Source organism: Rhagoletis zephyria, unplaced genomic scaffold, assembly GCF_001687245.7.
Source record: "Rhagoletis zephyria isolate East Lansing unplaced genomic scaffold, Rhagoletis_zephyria_1.1 Rzeph_scaffold_05125, whole genome shotgun sequence".
Classification (NCBI taxonomy): Eukaryota; Metazoa; Arthropoda; class Insecta; order Diptera; family Tephritidae; genus Rhagoletis; species Rhagoletis zephyria.
The window spans coordinates 1-2,323 of record NW_016162208.1 but is presented as its reverse complement, the minus strand read 5'-3'; the positions used below and the strand labels follow the sequence as shown (position 1 = coordinate 2,323).

Here is a 2,323-nt window from a genome sequence, read left to right as displayed (position 1 = left end):
ATACCTTCCATTTGATACCCATATTGATTTTTTAATTAATTGTAACTAATTTCGAATAGGTGGCAACCTTATACGAGTCTTCTCGGAGATTATGCCTATACGATTATCTTAAAATCCAAAACATTATCTGTGTACAAAATTTCATCAAAATCGTTAGAGCCGTTTCCGAGAACCCTATGGATATATATATGTACATACAAGAATTGCTCGTTTAATGTAATAAGATACACTCAAGAAGCACTTGTTTCAGCCCCAATAATTTCCGTTGCATTTTTCGTTGCATTGTTGTTGTTGTTGTTGTTGTTGTTGTAAATATATTTATGTATGTACTTTAGGGTGGTCCAAAAAGAAAGTAAAATTGGAATTTTAATGCTCTCTCAGTAAACTTTGTTTTTCTTCAGAAGACTTCCAGTCAGTGTTGCCATTTTGACGATAGATTTAGCTCTTTATTTTTCTATTTCGCTCCGAAAATTGGGCTTTATCTCCTAGCTCTTTTTTTAGCTCTTTTAAAAATTATCTAGCACTTTTAGCTCCAGAAAGTTTAGTTGTATTTGGTAATATATATAAATTAAACATCTGTAATTTCATTGTACAAGTGTTGACTAAAATTTATTTGGCTTTGGTGATCTCAGGCTATTTTTGATACCTTTATGTTATTCTATTTCGATTAATATTTAGAAAAGTTACATTCCGAGCGTAAGCAAATGGAAAATGGGCAAGTAAGTCGATTCGTTTCTACAACGTGCGCGGAAGCACACAAACTATAGTGGGCAGTAATGGTCTGATTATGGCACGTCGAAATCTGTTTCATTTTGATTCTCTAAGTTCTACGTTCCGTTAAATTCAGTTATGTTGCCATAATCAGGCTTTAACTCGAGCTCCGATAAACTCAGACGGTGCATTTTCTCTAAAGCGGCCACGGTAGAAAAGGAAAGCCAAAACTTAAGCGTTGATAAAATTACTAGTTTCGAAATGCAGCAGAAAAATATACTTTTGTATTGTAAAGAATTCAAAAATTAATTGAGGAATCCCTTTTTCCGAAAGCGCGGATTTTGTTTTTACTTTACTAATTTTACGTTAAGGAGAGAAGGAAATTAAAGTTTTCAGAAAATTTTTGCGACAAATGGTTAATTCAAATACATACATATGTATCTNACTCGAGCTCCGATAAACTCAGACGGTGCATTTTCTCTAAAGCGGCCACGGTAGAAAAGGAAAGCCAAAACTTAAGCGTTGATAAAATTACTAGTTTCGAAATGCAGCAGAAAAATATACTTTTGTATCCACGGGAAAATACAGACTCCACCATAAACTCTTGGATTTACGTTAAAGAATTCAAAAATTAATTAGAGGAATCCCTTTTTCCGAAAGCGCGGATTTTGTTTTTACTTTACTAATTTTACGTTAAGGAGAGAAGGAAATTAAAGTTTTCAGAAAATTGTTGCGACAAATGGTTAATTCAAATACATACATATGTATCTGAAATTGCAGATTTTAACAGTTCGTAAAGTATTTTTAGTTCATTGTCTAGTTTATATAAGTATATGCATACGTATAAGTGTTATCAGTGCCGTATCAATGAATTCGAAATATATGCACCTTATTTTGGTTTTTTCAGCACTTAAATTTATAAAATTCGCTTTTTATATTAAAATTGCGGAAAATGTTAAAACAACTTACGGGTGTTATTATCACTGGCGAAGCGAACGGATTGGCGAAGCAAATTAAGGGGCAGAGAAGGTAGTAGGAGTTTTCGCGATGCAAAGAGCGTGCACAATCAGGTACAAACGAACAATTTTTAATGCATATTTTAGTTGCGTTCGCCAAAACATTCGTTTCGCCAAATTCATTCGCTTCTTTATAAACATTAATTTAGAAAATGATAATAACACCCTACGTCAATAAATGCTCCACTTAAAATAAATGGAGCTCCTCATTTTAGCTACTATTAGTATTATTATTATTGCCCAATTGAATTTTTTGAGGCTTTTGGGGGTTCTAAATAAAAAAAATTCTAAAAAATAGTNATATATATATATATATATATATTTCAATTAAAAAAAAAAAAACAAGAGAAAATCTTTTCCGATATGAAACAAATCCTAGAGGAAATTCCGCCTTTACTTTTTCCCACATGGATTTTTTTGGACCACCCTAATGTGCGTACTATCTACTAAGTAAGTTCATAACTACAGAAAGATGAAAACGCGATTCGCTGGCGATACTCACTTGCACTAGCTGCCTCATAATAATGGAAAGGTCGTTGAAATGGAATTTTTTTTGCAATTTCAATTTGTACGCCTTCATCACCTTTGTGAGTTTA

The 2,323-nt window shown here is 32.6% G+C and overlaps 1 long non-coding RNA gene across 1 annotated transcript; it reads right to left on the bottom strand.

Annotated features, from left to right (window-relative positions):
• Positions 1 to 1,616: 1,616 nt before the first annotated feature.
• Positions 1,617 to 1,930, bottom strand: LOC108371650 (uncharacterized). Its single transcript, XR_001848777.1, has 2 exons — positions 1,893 to 1,930; positions 1,617 to 1,675 (listed from the first exon to the last, which is right to left on the bottom strand). It is a non-coding gene; the product is annotated as an uncharacterized LOC108371650 (long non-coding RNA).
• Positions 1,931 to 2,323: the final 393 nt, after the last annotated feature.